General features: G+C 39.4%; 1 pseudogene; it reads left to right on the forward strand.

Annotated features, from left to right (window-relative positions):
- Window positions 1-7071: 7071 nt before the first annotated feature.
- Window positions 7072-10528, forward strand: LOC122744016 (annotated as a pseudogene).
- The last annotated feature ends 6222 nt before the right edge of the window (window positions 10529-16750 follow it).

The following is a 16750-nucleotide window of genomic DNA, read 5'->3' on the forward strand; positions in this document are numbered from 1 at the left end:
GACCTAGGTCCTTGGTTAAGGGTCTCTAAATAACAGGTAGGGGTGGACCAGTTTCCCAGTTATGCAGGGCTAGGTTCGATCAATGTAACAAGGTTTTCTCCCACTTCCCATAATTGAATGAAGGTTCCTCAAAAGACCAAATTTGGATTAGACCCATAATTGACTAGAAAGGGAATCGAACTAGCTCCAAAATTGAATCACAATATGGAGTCAAAAACTGAACTCAAGTCAGGGACTTGATAGGATAGAGTTGGAAGACAGATTCTACCAACCTGAGATACACCCATTTTCCTCTCTTCCTCTTCTTGGGGCCATAACCCTTCATAGCACATAGAATATTATTGATGGAAAGGACTTTAGAGGCGTCAGACTCAAATAGAAATAGGGACAACATAAACCATATATAAGGATCCCTGCATGTCACATATTGACTTAGTTTTAAAATGTAATATTGCCTATTTATTGTGCATTGTTCAATATTTCCCAATTACCTTTTCATCTAGTTCAGGCAACATTCAAGAGTGTTGTGAGCCACATGTAGCCCACAGGCTGTGTGCTTGATACCTCTTATTTACAGTGCACTCATTTTAAACATGAAGAAACTGAGGGGCAGAGAAGGGGCATTTTCATCTCTTCCCTCCTTTGGGTTCATGTCTCTTCCATAATTCCCCAGGACCCTAAATTGCCCCATTTTCCCTTCTCCCCAGGACCTTCCTCAGTGGCTTCTCCACTCCCCCTATGCCTATGATATCCATGGTCCCTTCACCTCCATTCCTCATTCCCCCTGTACTATGCTTTGTCTCATTCACCTCACAAGTCCTTGCCAGTCCACCAGATACTTAAGGGAGCCTATCGTGAGTCATGGTTCTCTTTGACTATATATCCTTATTGCCTCCAAGATTATTAAGGTAGGTAAGGATTAGGGACTAAGGTGAACTAACTACAATAAGGACTGAGCAAATAAAGGATTTCTCTGTAACCAAAGAAAATAGTCCTACTTAATAAGGCCAAATGGATCACCACCAGTATTATGTGAATATGATATGAACTTGCCCATGAGTTTCCAAGATCTACTAGTATATGAGTTTCAGAAAATAATCATATATGATCCTCCTATTGCTAAGGCCTCTTCCCAGGGATGCTATGGTGATCGAGCCCCAATTTTTATACCACTTTTTTCTATACCAGTAGAATGTACTACAAATTGGCCTGGACAACCCCTGACTTACTCAGGTAGTTGTCAACCATGGGACTATTATGTACGGGATGGGTGGAGAGAAAAATCAATGACAGAAACGATAGTTTGTTGAAGGAAAAAAAGTAGACTGAGATGGGGCGGGATGAATATTTCAACTGCATTATTATTACATGAAAGAAAGTCGAATGTTAAATTGATTAGTCTAAAGGCACACTAAATCCTCATAGTTCATGTAGATAATGATGGATACCATGTTCTCTCAATACAGTGCCCTTCATGCCTCAAAACCAGCCTTTACTTTGAATAATAATTTCTCTTGTATTATGTAGTTCCTTTTCATTGCCATCAGCATGAAGGATAAATATGCATGGGGCCAAGCCATGGTAAAGTACAGTGTGGCCAATGAGAAGATGACTCCTACTGCAATATTAGATGCATAGACCATAAAATAATTACACACACACACACATGCTATATACTTATATTATACATATATATGTAAAATCAACATGGCTAAACTGCATGAGTAAAAAGATTTCGACGTATATTGAAATAATTTAAATATAATTCCAATTCATTTGATCATAAGCTCAGTGTGATTCACAATCTACCTGATGATAATGTTGGAAAGTATAGAACTAGTCCTGTTCTATCATCTCTATGACCTTGGCCAAGATTTGCTCTGGATCTTCATTTATCCCACCTGTAAATGGAGATAATGATACTCTTATGGTCCATTGGGGGTGGGGGAGCATACAGGGGAGAGAGTTATGATAATGTGAGTTATAGGAATATATCTAAAAATATATTTTTTGTATTAGTATCTCATCTCACCTTATCATACTGTATATGCATATGTATTTGTACGTATTTATGTACACACACATACACACTGTCCACTGGAAAGGACCTTAAAGTACATGATGTGACCTTTGAAGTTGGCCGTTGCACAGACCCTTTGACTGAGAAGCCAGGAATAGGGTAATATTCTATTGCAGAAATCCAACATATCTGTTATTTCCTTCACAATGTGCTAAATGAAAACTGCAGAAAAAGAAAATAAAAAAAAACAATGGTGCTAGCTTCTCTTCTACACTGCCTCTAGGGGGTAAATGTTTCAGCAAACTGAAAATATGGAAATGGAAAGAAAATTCATTCAACACCCCCCAAGACCACCTGAATATAGGATGATGAGATTATTTTCTTTGGAAACTTCACGAATCAAGTTTATTGTTGAATCTTGTTTCCATGACTCCGAGCAACTGCTTATGTTTTGAATAGCCATGCATGTCTCTAACTTTATAACTATCCTGTTAAAATATAGAACAGCTGCTGTACTGGTCATATGTTATGCATATGGAGCCCACTGGGGACAAAGCCCACTGTTAACATGTAGAATTATTTTTAACACTCTCACATTTCTATATCAAATCATCATCTCAAAACTGTGGCATGGCTCCATACTTCCCAGCTGGGAGAACACCTGTAGAACACAAAACTAAGCTATGACACATCTGGTACTGAAAATCAGAATTGTTTCATCTGACCAGTAGACCAAGATATCAGGTCCACCGAACAACACCAGGGGGGAAAATGAACTGCTTCTCCTATTTGGTCAATAAAGATGTCTAGGTAAGATGTTTGCTAGCAGGAGATGGACCCATTTTATCACAGGTGTGATTTAAGAGGATTTTAAAGATATGAATGAAGTAATTCAATTTTTACCTTCCCTATGAAAACATTCTTCCATGTCAAAGTATTGTCATTTAACAAGGGGACACAACGCATACTAACCCCAGAAAAGCAATTAAAAATTCTCTTAAATCACACTTCTCTGTCTTATAAAATAACCTGTTTCTGTTGAATTGAACCCTCAGTTCAGTTTTTATTTTCCTGAGCTTTATTTTGCTCTTCTATACAAAATAGGGATAAAAATACTTTGACTTTCTGCTTCACAGGTTTGTTGTGAGGAAATTGCTTTGTAAACAGTAACAGTCAACAGACTAAGGGAGCCATAATGCTTTGTTGAAACTCACCTCTGCAGCAAAAGACAGAGGTGCCCTGTCAGCCAAGTTTACCTAATCTTGACCTCATAAAATGTACCTGATTTCTCCTCATCCTAAATGTAGGGATGTTATATAAGGGGAAAAAATGGAAGGTTAATTGTTGATAGGTAGTATGTACACTAAATGAGGTTAATTCAGAAATAGGAAAAACAGGGAAAAGATTCATGGAAGATGGATGTCAGCAGACCTTGAAGGACAGGTAAGCTTTGGATAGATGGAGAGGAATAGGGAGATTATTCTAGGCCAAGCAGATGCTGAAAGTCAAGATGGAGGGACCTTTGCACTGGTATGACCCCAAAACAGGTTTTTATTTAGTCCCATTAATGGCACTAAAAAAGTCTAGGAAAAAAAGTCTAGAAAAGTTGCTGACCCTTGGCTTGTACTGGAAATGTGGGAAAAATGCAAGCAGCTGGGTGGCACAGCAGATGGAGTGTTGGACTTGGAATCAGGAAGACACAAGTTCTAATCCAGCTTCAGACACTAGCAATGTGACCCTAAGTAAGTGACTAAACCTCTCTGGCCTTCAGTTTCTTCATCTATAAAATAAGGATAATAATAGCACCTACCTCACAGGGTTTTTGTGAGAGTAAAATGGGATATGTGTAAAATGCTTTGAAAGCTTCAAAGTGTTACATAAATGCTAGCTATTCTTATCTCTTCTTGTCAGAGTTAGCTTGGTCTTTGAGCCAAATTCCTATCAGTCTCTCTTTGTGGACTAGGGTCAATTAGTTGAATGTTTCTGGACTGACTGCCACCAGAAGTCTTCTTGCCTTTATTTCCCACAAAGATTTGATGTTCAGACAGTAGTAACGAGTTAACAAAGATTCCAGAAAAATCAACACTACAATCCTGCCCGTACCTTTGTTCCCCAAACCAGCCTCATTATTCTAATATATGTTGGTATAGCTGGAAGTTTCCAATCATGCCCAGAATCTTTTTGGTTGGGGAGGAAGGGGTCTGGACCTGTGATTTCATCAGGTTGGGGAACTCCTAGTGTGAAACTCTGTCCACCAGTACAGATCAACTAGTTATCTGTATCTTAGACTTCAGAGAGTTGCCTGAGAATTTAAGTAAATTACTGATGTCATCACAACTAATGTTCATCAGAGTTAGGACTTGAACTCATCTCTTCCTTGCCCCAAGGTGGATCCTTAATCCATTATGCTGTGTTGTGTGGTAAAGAAAGGGCTGGACAATAAGGATAGATAGTCTTCTTCCCAGGTTAGTAGTCTACAGGAGTAAAGGACCCACCCTGATTTCCCATTTTATTTTGAAACCCAATTCTTTTGTTTCATATTTATTCTTTTTATCATCCTGCTCCTTTTAAACTCAAGAATAAACAGAAAGTTAGTTCCCATAGTTCTGTGTATTCATGTCCAATAAGACAAACCACCCCCATGAGAGGCCCTTCCAGGTGGGGGAGCCCATAACAACCAAGAGCCCAATTCTTACAGTTCTCTAGCTAGGCATGCCACAACTTTGATTAATGGGTCTCAAGGAATTCTTTCCATTTTTGAAAGCATTTAAAGAAGGCTACATAAACACAGGCCATGCTCTAACTGGGGGGAGTCCAACTTCTGCCTGCATCAAAGCTGGCAGGATTCAAGGGAACACAAATAGATGTGTTTTGAGGAAATTGTTTTGCAAGTCTTCCCAATTTGTAACATGTGTAGCATCTCAGCCCCTAAAAACAAAAAGAAACAAAAACAAAAACAAAAAATCTGGTCTATTATTTAGCTGCAAAGGACTCTGGGAGAAACTTAATGAAGTAGCTAGCTACCTTTGTATGATAAAATGTCCATGCTATGCCTTGGGTCCAATAACAGCAACCTTCAGTATGCTGTCTTATGTTCTCCAAGAAAACATTTCATTAAGATGTATTGCCATGATACATGATACATGATACATGGAGGCACCAGCAAAGCTTCCCAAGGTTCAGGCCTGGGACCAGCCATGGCAGCTACACCTCTGCTGAGCCCATGTCTCCTCTGCTGTTGTTGTTGTTGTTGTTGCCACTGTTCATCCTTTCTTCTTTAAGAGGATCAATGACATCATGAAGGTAATTTCATGAATTGAGTTTGAGTGAGGCCTAGCTGAGCAAAGTCATCAGCCTTGCTTTCCCCCAGAGTCATCAGATTGTAGTAGTAAGACAACTGGTAATGGTCCAGAATGTAGTGGATAACCTCAGTCTTTCTAAATTAAGGTCTTTCTCAGGTCTCAGTTTGTCTGAGATCACACCCATTCAATGACTAAAGGCTAAGAACTGAGACAAAAGATGGCCCAATTTACCATCCCAAAGATATCAATCTAGGAGGTGTTAAGGGCTAAAATTCTAGCTAAACTGTCTAAAATATCTAATGAGTGGTTGCCAATAAATTATAAGCTTTAGCAAGAGTTAGACTTTTAAGCATTTATTAAGGAAAATAAGAATTTGGTAAAGAGAGAGAGAAAGTCCTACATTAATCTATCTATTAAAGGGAGAGCACATTTCTAGCTCTGCTCTCCACCAGAGTCCAAAGGAAAAAGCGCCAGTCAGAGCGCCCAGCTCTTCCTTCTTCCTCCCACTAGCAAACGTCACTTCCTGACGCCAAAGAAAAGATGCATGTTCTTGCCCTCAAAGACCTTCCTTTCATGGCAGAACTTTTCTACAGTAAATCTCCAGCAGGTGGCATCATTCCAATCATTACAGAGGGAAAGACCCCAGAGTTTCTGGCCAGAACAAAAAATAATTGCTATTTATACTCATTGTAAGCCATCAAAACCTAAACAATACGCCACAGAGGCTTGGTCTGGGACTATTATTGTCCATTCGATGAAAGCCAGAGTGATTGGGGTTTACAGGCTAGTCAAATAGCTCTATTTAACATACAGTGGGCTTTTTTGAAGCCTGTTTTTAGAGCTATATTTCAAGAAATCAAAAATGAAAACTTCAGAGGACAAAAGTAAACTTCCCAGCTTTGGGGGAAAAAAATGAAGGAGAAGGAGAAGGAAGGGAAGGGGGAAAAGGTCAAGGAGGAGGCAAAGGAAGAGAATAAAGAGGAAGAGGAGAAAAGAAATAATAGCAGCATTTCCCAATTTCTGTTCAAATTGACAGGTTGAGTGTCCAGAGGGCAGCTACTACTATTCTTAGATTATGTGGTAAAGACACATACAAAACTTTCTCCTGGGGCAGCTAGGTGGCGCAGTGGATAGAGCACCGACCCTGGAGTCAGGAGGACCTGAGTTCAAATCCGGCCTCAGACACTTAACACTTACTAGCTGTGTGACCCTGGGCAAGTCACTTAACCCCAATTGCCTCACTAAAAAAAAAAAAAAAACCTTTCTCCTAAGAACCTGGTTCACTCCTTCCCACAAATACACCCAGTATCCATGGAATCAGGCTTAAACTTAGACCATAAGAGCAACGAGGCACACATGTAAGAAATATGTGACAAGGTTTAACTCATATCACGTGTTCTGCAAGTGCTTCTCTCTGTGTGGACACCTCATGCAAGACCCTTGTCATGGTTGCCCTAGTGTCTCCCTCACAGATGCAGCTGCAACCCCACAGCCAGAATACAGTCCTCTAAGGAGCCTCCACAATAGGCTTGTTTTTTGGGGGGATTTTTTTGGTGAGGCAATTGGGGTTAAGTGACTTGCCCAGGGTCAAACAGCTAGTAAGTGTCTGAGGCCGGATTTGAACTCAGGTACTCCTGAATCCAGAGCCGGTGCTTATCCACTGCGCCATAGCTGCCCCTAGGTGACTGCAATTTTGAACTCAAGTAACCAAGTTGCAATTGGTCATTTTCTCCTGGCATCATCACAAGGATGAGCCCATGAAGTAAAACTATGAAAGTATGCCTCCCAAGGAGGGAAAAGCCCTGAGGTAACAAAATCAAATGAAACAAAAGATTGCATGAACCAGCTCCCCCATGGAGTACTCTGCTATATCTTTAGGTATCTCCCTCTGTAGGATATTGTATCTGGAGTTCCTCTCCCAGAAGCTGAAAGAGGCAACGACTCTTTTTCCGAGAGTAGTGAAGAGTGTAGGTCTTTGTGCAGGCCCCTTGTGGGAACACATACAACTGGCTTTACCAATTCCAGTTTTCTAACACTCAAGAAGATGCCAGACATTGAGAAGCTCTATGGCATTCACCTTGAGAAGCAATGGTCCATAGCTATGAGGTCTTTAGCATTCCTGATGTGCTAGAAGCTTTGCAAGCTTGCTCAAACTTACTGGGCATGGAGATTTCACATTTGGAGTTGGTGGAAGCCATCTGGATGTATAAGCCTCAAGTTCATATTTTGGGGAAGTTTCGTAATCATAATGGAGCTTTTCCCATCCTTTCTGAAAACAAACTGAAAATACCCATAGAAGCCAAAATTCAAATCCTGCATCTAGTGGAGGTGAATGTTCCTGAAATTCCTTATATCCCAATGTTTAGGTACCTGTATTTGAAATGGGTGAGATTCACCAAGCCCCAGCGTTTTGAAGATTTCCTTTGCAATAGCATATGCACTTTTGCCATGAGGATCAGTGTAAGTTCTACAAATTTTTGAAGTATGTACCATTAGTAACAGGATTAGCTTCTACCTGAAATCTCGAACAATTAGAATTGGTTGAAGTTCCTTTCCTTAGAGGTCTTATCCAACAGGTCATTTAATACAGTTGGTTTGGATATAGGTTGGTTTTTTTTCAATTTGTACACTATCGAGCTGTTCTTAAAGTAAATATTATCAGCGATGCTTGAAGGTTACAAGAAGTTAGAATACCACCTTCTCTAACCAAAGATGGCATCCTTTCAGCACTAAAGATAGCAGAATTGGCATTCCCACAGTTTGAAACCCTCTACCTTGGATATATAGATGAGTTTTTACTGTACTGCAAAATGACCAATGCTGATTTGGTGAAGTATAACTTAGCTGATGTGGGAAATCTTGGCATCCTCACAGATAACAAGGTGAAGGCTGTCAGTGAGTTTTTTTTCCTATACCAAAACACCTGCTCATTTATAATTGTCTTCATTTGCATAACCCAAATAATTGGATCACAGACCATTCAAGATGGACAGGGATCTTTTGGTCAGTTCATTGAGTTGTTGCCAATCCTGGAGTTTATCTCTTTAGACCAAATGTTTTGAGAACCATCCGAGAATCATGTACAAGTAGATCTGAATGCAGGTACAAGGACTGGCATTTCAAAAGCCCTTGTGAGCAACAAGAATTCTAACAAAAATTACAATCATCAAAACATCAACCCCAATGGGCCCAATAATAATCCCCAGCAGGTTAATGATCAGAATGAGGAGAACAAGATCTGATGGGATGAACAGGTGGAAAAGCAACAGATTGCAGTTGAAGTATTTAAATTAAATGTAAGAAGTAGGAAGATAGAAAGTGTGGAAATGGAGGCCCCCGCTCACAGTGAGGTTGTTTTCCCCATGGATGTTATGGGAAATCCATCAACCCACAAAAGTTAATGAAAAACCAGCAGGACCCAGTGGCCTTCAGCATTCAGCAAAAGCAACAATTACTATTCCTAATTCAGATAGGGAAGATGAGGAAGAAACATGGGAGTCCCTGGAACCTGCATTACTAAGAACAATTCTCAGAACTACTTTGACAAGATAAAATCAGAGAGCCAATAGAATACAGGCAATTTGCAGTGGGTGAAAGAGGCAACATACCTTTTCAAAAGAAACACAACTCCTCCCATCAAATGAGCCATTTGAAATCATCAATTGTGAGAAAGGCTGTCAGATCACAAATGAACAGATCAAAGCATATATGAAAGCAGTCAGTGACATGCCCAAGAAGGAAAAAAGCAAAGATATTTATCCCAGTTATGACAATAGACCAGTTCCTGTGAGCAACTCCCCCTCATGCAATGCTGACTTTGTAAGGGCTGTGACTGGAAATTTTGGTGAACACAACACCATAGCACTAGACCTATCCCAGAGTCATGTATCTGCTCTCCTTGTAGGACTGAGGGTCCAAGGCTCATTGATAGAGAAAAGTCAGTTTCCTCCAGATGTTCCTGCAATGGGTGTCAGGAACCATAGATTAGAACTAGCAAATATTCTGACAGTGAACAGCCTTCGACCAGTAAAGCCAGTGTTGTAAAAGGCACTAGTGGTATAAAATTAGAATTTTGCTTTAGGATTCTCCCACCAGGTGGGTTTCCAAGCTCAGTCAATGACAAGAGGACTAATGAGAATGTCTATGGAGCCACAGGGGATAACAGGAGAGGAAGTTTCCAATCTGAAAATTTTGAAATGGAGTATAATGAAGACTACCCTCAAAGACCTCTAAGGAGAGCCAGGAGCAAACATCCATGAACCACTGGTTTCTGAACCAGAGTTTGCCAAAACCAAAGCCTTGTCATGCAATGAAGTGGAAAAGAACAACTGATAAAGCCACAAGCACCTGCTAGCCTAATATTAAAAATGATCATGTGTGGGTTCTTGTCTTGAAATCCAAAAATCTTGTTGGAATCACAATAACCAACTGTGGAATCACAGATCTAATACTAAAAAGTTTTCATAAGATGATATTTATTCATGCCACAAGACATCAAGTCCTGAAACACTTGTAAGTTGAGAATGCACCAATTGAAAACCAATTTGACTGCTCAGTGCCCGAAATGGAACATAAATCAGGTACTGTATCAAATATGAAGTATGCCTGCAAAAAGAAATTGGATCATATACCCTTTTTCCCAGTGTAGCAGGTCAACACTCTAACTTTGGAACAAAAGATATTCATTCAGTGGCCTCATTCCTATCACATCTGTATCACTAACAAATTTAGTAATCCTCCAATGGGCAGAACAAAGTACACATTCAAAGTTGGATGGACACAATAGCAAACATCAATCAAGAACTCATTAAGTATCAGTCAAGAACTCATTAAGTATTCTTTCCTGAAGTCGCTCAAAGTGAAAGAGACCTGAAGAAATATACCAAGTTCCCTTGAGGAAGAGAAATTTATGTTCTAGAAGGTGTTGTGGCTAGAGCCTCATATTCCATGATTATTGACTTCCTTTGACTGAGTTCACTATGGACAGCAGAGCCTAATAGCTATTCAAAATATGACTCTGAAGATGATGAAAGAACCACCATTTATGCTTCCTGGGTAGCTGTCTGCCAACATCTGTATGGCAACAATAGGAAAGGAAGTCTCAAAGTTGCATCAGACAAAAAGGGGAGTTTTTCAGGAAATGGTCACCATTGTCAGCCAGTCTTGTGATGGCAATGGAGAGTCAGTAGAGGATGATTACATATGACTGAGTTGAGTGTGCCCCACCAGCCACTGGTCACTCCCACTTTGCAACTATCCCTCTGGCAGAAAACAAGAGCATTTATTGGCCTACCTTACTATATGGCAATGTCTTCAGGGCCAAATCCTTGAAGGGGGTAGAGGATCCTAGTTTGATTTTGTTTAGAGCAAGTAGTAAACATATAAAAACATTAACAGAGTGTACAAAGATTTGTACATAATGGAAATATGCGGGGGGAGAAGTTTCTTGGAGCTTAGACTTTATATAATATGTTTATACAATTTAATTTTTAAATCCATATTCATGAAGGCAGGTAATACAGAAAAGTTGACATAGTTGTTTGTTTTTTCTTGGCTCTTTGGGTTCCTAAGTCTCTCTTCATTTGCCAAACCAAGACTTCAGTTGCTACATTCAGAAAAATCATTGGTGTCTTCATAAATCTGTCCCTTTTTCTTCCTGAGCAAGTTTGTTTGAGTTAAATCTGTTGAGCAGTCTGTATGTCTCAGGTGCATTAAAAAAAAAGAGTCTTAGTGCTATACCATAGAATATGACTGGACAAAGTGGAATAAGATTTTCTGTATGAGATAGTACTTTCTATTTTTTAAAAATATTACAGTTTCCACATTTCTTAAAATCAAATAAATAAAAAAGGCTTATGGAATGAAATTTCCTGACTTTAAAAACCTGAAAAAAAATTATAACACTGGTTGATTTTTTTCCCATAAAAATTTGATGGATTTCCTTCATCATGGCAGGCAAAGCATCTTTCCTGGAGAAGAACCTAAATATGGAACTGGGGGGGGGTGCAGTGAGGGGGCAGGAAGGAATGAAAATCAAAAGCTTACTTCATTATTTCCTTTCCACACTTTTATTTATGCCCACTTTCCCACCCAGGGATGGGCTGGAGACAGCTTGTGAGAGACAATTGTTAAATTTTCAGTAGGAATATTTACACCTCAGAAATGCTTGCTTTATTGCTTTGTTGATTGTCTAGACTTAAGAAAATGAAGGAGAAAAATCTTAATAATGCAGATTCAATTTAAATATGTGTTCTGGGAACTTTTTTTGAGAGATGGATGTTTAATATTTATCAGCATACCCCTGCCTATACCCCCATATTAGAACCTGTTTTCAAGAAAGGATCTGATGTCATGTATTTATACCTAGAGTATTTCAATACTATAGTCAAAAAAATTGTTGGCAACAAGAGCTACAGAGAACAGAAAGAGTGATTCTAGTCATTATTTGTCAATTATGAAAAAGCATTTGATTTGGTGGAGAAAAACAAAATCTTAAAGGCTGTCCTACAACTAGAAGGTGGCAAGATCAATTAAAATGTAGTTAGGTGGTGCAGTGGACAAAGCTTTAGACTTGGAATCAAGAACATCTGAGCTCAAATCTGGCCTCAGACAGTGACTAGTTGTATGACCCTTGGCAAATCACTTAACCTCTGTTTGTCTCAGTTTCTTCATCAGTTAAATGGGGATAACAGAACCACCTACCACTCAAGGTTGTTGTGAGGCTCAAATAAGATAATATTTGTAAAGCACTTTACAAACCTCAATGGAACTATGTGAATGTTAGCTATTATTAATCAATCAAGTAATGAGCATTATTTTGTACCTACTATATTCTAGGCACTGTACCAGACTTTGGAGATATAAAGACAATGGTAAAACAGCCCCGGTCTCTAGATTATAAGAAATTTAAAATCTAGCTGGGGGAGACAAAATGTACATATATAGGTTTGAAAAAAAATTAGGTACAAGGTAATTTCGAAGGTAGACCACTACTACCTAGGGGTTGGGGAAGGGGAGGGGGGGGATCAGAAAAAGATTAATGCAAAGATGTTCCTTGAGTGATGATTTTAAAAACTAGTGAGAATGACAGCATTCCAGGAATAGGGGACAATCAGCACAAACATATGAAAAGAAGAGATGAAGATCACTGTTTGAGGAACAGTAAAAAGGCCAGGACCATAATATCTGGGAAGAAGAGTAATATAATGTATAATAATAAGGCTGAACAGGAAAGGCAGATTGGGCTGTTAGGACCAGACAGTGAAGGGCTTTAAGTACCAGAAAAGTTTATACTTGATCCCAGAGGAAAATTAGAATTATTGGAAATTTGTTTTGATTTTTTTAGTAGGAAGTAGCATGGTCTGACCCTCATTTTAGGAAAATCACTTGGCTGCTCTGTGGAGAATGGATTGATACTGGGAGAGACTTGAGGCAAGGAGACCACTTAAGATGGCATTTGAATAGTCTAAGAGACAAGTGATGAGGGCCTAAACAAGGGGAGTGACAATGTGAGTGGAGAGAAGAGGGTTAGACTAAGTTTCAAATGAATGGTCCCATCTGCATCAATGAAGAAAGTTTCCACACCGAGAAAAAAAACAAGGATACTATATTATAACTAATTCAGACCTGTCGAAGAGTGAGGCAAAATGTCATTACAACATGTTCAAGATTTGGCATCCTTACCCTCTGTAAGGGCAAGCTTAATTAGCCCTGCAAAAAGCTACAGATAATAAGTCTTGTCCACTTAGTTTCATGCATAATAGAAAAAGGAGAAACTGTTTATAAATCATCAGGGATTTATTCCACTCTTCTCTTTGTGATTGGGCCTAAGCATGAGGCCCATTTAAAAGGGAACCTTGGAGTTTCAGCACATTTGGTCCACTATTTGTTTTCTCCTTCTTAGCAGTGATTCCCAACCTCTCCAGAACTGCAGGACCCTACTGTGGTTAGGTTTAACTTATTCTGCTTCTTCCCCTTTCCCAAAAGAACAAATTTTAAAAGCTTAAATTAATAATAGGAAAGTATTTTTGTTCAGAGACCACTTTGAAAAAAAGTAGAGATAAATCTGAGACATCTCAAAACCAAGACTGCAAATAATTACCTTAAATTATGATGAGTTACAACATGAGCTCAAAGCAATTCATTTCAGTAAACAAATGGTAATTAGCGACTGTCTGCAGACCACTGGACTAGACCAGTGGGGGTACACAAAGTTTAGATAAGACTTGAGTCTGTCCCCTCAAGGAGCTTACATCATAAGTACATGAGTGCATCTACAACAATAACAAAAATGCTTAGAGAGATCCAAAGTGGAAAAGGTAGTTAACCAAATGGAGAACAGGGAGGGCTTCAAGAAAGAGGTAGCATTTGAACTAGACTTAAAAATGAATTGAGGGGGCAGCTAGGTAGCACAGTAGATAAAGCACTGGCCCTGGATTCAGGAGTACCTGAGTTCAAATCCGGCCTCAGACACTTACTAGCTGTGTGACCTTGGACAAGTCACTTAACCCCCATTGCCCCACAAAAAAAAAAAAAAAGAATTGAGGTGTTCTTTCTTGAAGCCATGGTAGTGCTGATTGTATTGATTTGATTACTGTTTCCAGAGAAAGAAATGAAAAAAAGTGGGAGGAGTGTGTGAGGGGAAAGGAAGAAGATGCCCAGAAGCAGGACAGATGTCAGGAAGATAGCCAAAGTGGTGAGCTGGATTGTATGTAAAACATGGTCTAATAAGTCATTATCAGGACAGCTCCAGCCCAGGGCAGGAATTCCAAAACTGACCACAGCAAACTCTTTGGAGGTCTGTGGGTTCATAGTATGCCGTAGCAGGGGGCTGGAAAGAAGATGGCTGGGGTAGATAGCAAATTAGAATGTAAAGTATCTCCAAAGGTATTTGAATATTATCTCTGAGGCAACAAGGATACAGTGAAGATTTCTGACTGAGAGTGGCATGTGCATAATTTTAATTCACGTTTATGAGGCATTTTTTAAGATCTACAGTGTTTTCCTCACATCAATCCCATCATATAGATCCCATGACTATACTTATTCCAGTTTTCCAGATGAAGAAACTAAGGCTCATAAAGATTAAGTCACTTATCATAATCACATCACTAGTAAGTAGCAGAGCTCGGATTCAAACCCAAGTCTGCCTACAAGTGGCATGTTTTCCATTAAACCCCACTACCTCTGCTTTACTATGACAGAGGTATGAAGGATGGTTTGAAAAAGAGAGGGAGAAACAATGGCTATTGCAAGAGTGCAGGTGGGTGTTTATCAAAGCCTGTTGATTGGCAGCAATTGGAATAGAGAGGAAGAGAGATCTTGCAGAGACAGAATTGACAGGACTGGGTGTGAAAGCTGAGTCAGAGAGTAGGGTCAAAGACAGTGATAATAACCCATGTTTATATTGTCCTTTAAAGTTTTCGAAATATTATTCTCCCAATTGCCCTATGAGGTAAGGGGCATCAACAGTATTGTTATATTTTATCAGTAAGGAAATCGAGGTTCAGAGAGGTTAAGTGATTTGCCTGAGCATACACAGCTAGTTAGTGTCAGAATCAGGACCTAAAAGTAGGTTTCCTGTCTGTCAAAGATAACATCGAGAGCTCTAACTCTGTAAGCAAGGTGAATGGTAGGGGAAGCAATTAAGTCAGAAGGAAGAACAAGGTTGACCTGTGTAAAGACAATACCCAAGGTCTTGAATAACAGTTACAGAACAATAGAAAGTCCAGCATAGAACTTGAAATCTGAAATCCTTTTGGTGTACAAGCTGCCCATTCTTGCTCCCGAGGATGGAGAAATAAAACCATCTGCTACAAACGCATCGAAGAAAACTCTTCTTTTTTTCTAAAGGGCCAAACCAAATCAAAGAAGATATTTCATCTTGAGGACACTGAATGATATCGATGCACATTTTTTATTCTACAGGACGTGCTCAGAAGAGGGTGGGACCAGTTTCAGTGTCAAATAAATCAATGGAAATGATAAATGAAAAGCAAGAGATGAAAAATGATGTAATGCAAAGCTATTTAACTCTGCCAGATGCTCCCGTTGCAAACAATGCTGAGCACAAAGCAAATTAAATCTATGACTCTTTATCTTCTCAATAGTTTCCGTAACAAGCTATTTGGTGTGGCAGCAAGATCAGTCCCTAGCTCTTGACAGTTTTATAGTTCCCCGTCAAAGTTTCCAACCACATTTTGGTGAGGACTGACTTTAGATTTTCACATAAGTAGTTTCCACTTGCACATACACAATTTCATCCTTCAGGGTATGCCAAAAAGCCAGGCTACATTAAGCCACAGAGAGAAACTGACCAAAACAAAATGGGAATCCTGGAGTCGACCCCATGGAGAACAAAAGGATCCAGAATGTTTCTATTATTCCTTCTTGCAATTACCACAGAAAAGCATGTCAATTATCAATACGTCTTCTGGGTGATAAACTGAACATGCAGGAAAGAACACAGTGAGCACAGGGTAACAGGAGGTGTTGGAAACACAGCTGGACTTGGAATCAGGAGAAACAGCTTCAAATGTTCTCTTCAACACTTGGTTGCTGTATGTCTAGGGGCAAGTCACTTAACCACTTTTCAACTCATTTTACTCATCTATAAAATAGTGACGATACCTGTCTCACAGGATTATTGTAAGGACAAAATGAGACTTCCTAATAATTAGAGCGATCCAAAGTTGAATGAGCCACCTTGAGAAGTAGTGGGCTCCCCCTTATTACAGATATTCAAGCAAAGGATTCCTGGATTTCTTTATCTGTGAACACGCTCAGCAACCCTATTAGGATATTCTTCCACTTCTCTTGAGGGCAGGGACCATCTGCCTTTTGGTTTTGTATTCCTAGCACCTAGCACAGTACCTTGCATATAACTAATTGCATCCATAATGAATATTTGTTGATCGATTGACCATTCACTATCTGTAAGGTGTTTAGTAGTGGGGGCTTTTTAGTACAGGTTAAACTAGATAACTGCCTCTAATTCTGAATTGCTGGGTTTCTGTGAAGTACTAAAGACACACCAGCTGTTACTTCCTCCTTCCCTGTGTTTTAAATGCCCGCTTTTCACTTCCTCCCTAAATCTGAGAGGGATCTGACACAGTGACTGATTGTGTAGTACAAGTGAGTTGTTGCCAACGTTACCTAAGCCTGAAATCTCTAATTTTAAGATGAAGGACTTTGTTTTTCTGTTATAAAAACTTTGGGCATCCACAAGAAGGGAGGAAAATAATCGGAAAGGATCATGGTAAAGGATTATCTCTACACTTGTATGTGGAATTTTAACTAATGTTTAAAATATTCTGAATGACAAGAATATAACGAAAGGATTTGGGAAGAAAGGTCCATATGTCCCTATTAACCAGCATGCAGTATCCCAAACCTGTTCAGGGTCAGGACTTCTGAAAGGTTTTAGCAT

The sequence above is a fragment of the Dromiciops gliroides genome, chromosome 2 (assembly GCF_019393635.1).
Source record: "Dromiciops gliroides isolate mDroGli1 chromosome 2, mDroGli1.pri, whole genome shotgun sequence".
In the NCBI taxonomy this organism is placed as follows: domain Eukaryota; kingdom Metazoa; phylum Chordata; class Mammalia; order Microbiotheria; family Microbiotheriidae; genus Dromiciops; species Dromiciops gliroides.